The following is a 544-nucleotide window of genomic DNA, read 5'->3' on the forward strand; positions in this document are numbered from 1 at the left end:
AACAGTTGTCGGTGAAAACCAATAATATTTAACAAAAATAATAATTTACAATAATAATCAATGCATAGGCGCAATTTGGGGGAGGGGGATTTGGAGGAGCTTAGCCCCTCCAATATTAAAATTAGCCCCTCCAAAAATTTATATTTAAATTGAAGTATTAAATCCTTCATTAATTATCTAATATACATTATACAGTAACCGTCGTTTGAAAAAAATGTTTTCTAAAGTTTAAATCTGGAAACATGAAACAAGCCCATGCAACAACATGATGTCAGACCTTAATTACCCGCCGTATTACGAGAACAATAAAATTACTGTCTAGTGTCTTATTTGACGTAGTACGCTGCGCGGGATCGGCTTTTTTATCATTCTTATTTCACGTGTGTTGTATGCATACCGTATGCCCCGCACTTCTGGAGACACGTATTCAATAGTCAATAAACTGATAGTGCCTAGTCTATTTTTGGAATATTATGTTTTAGTTTTCCAATTACTCCAGTCATTATAGCCTAATTTCTAAGATTAAATCATAAGCACTCATAAC

Source organism: Acyrthosiphon pisum, chromosome X (genome assembly GCF_005508785.2).
Source record: "Acyrthosiphon pisum isolate AL4f chromosome X, pea_aphid_22Mar2018_4r6ur, whole genome shotgun sequence".
NCBI lineage: Eukaryota > Metazoa > Arthropoda > Insecta > Hemiptera > Aphididae > Acyrthosiphon > Acyrthosiphon pisum.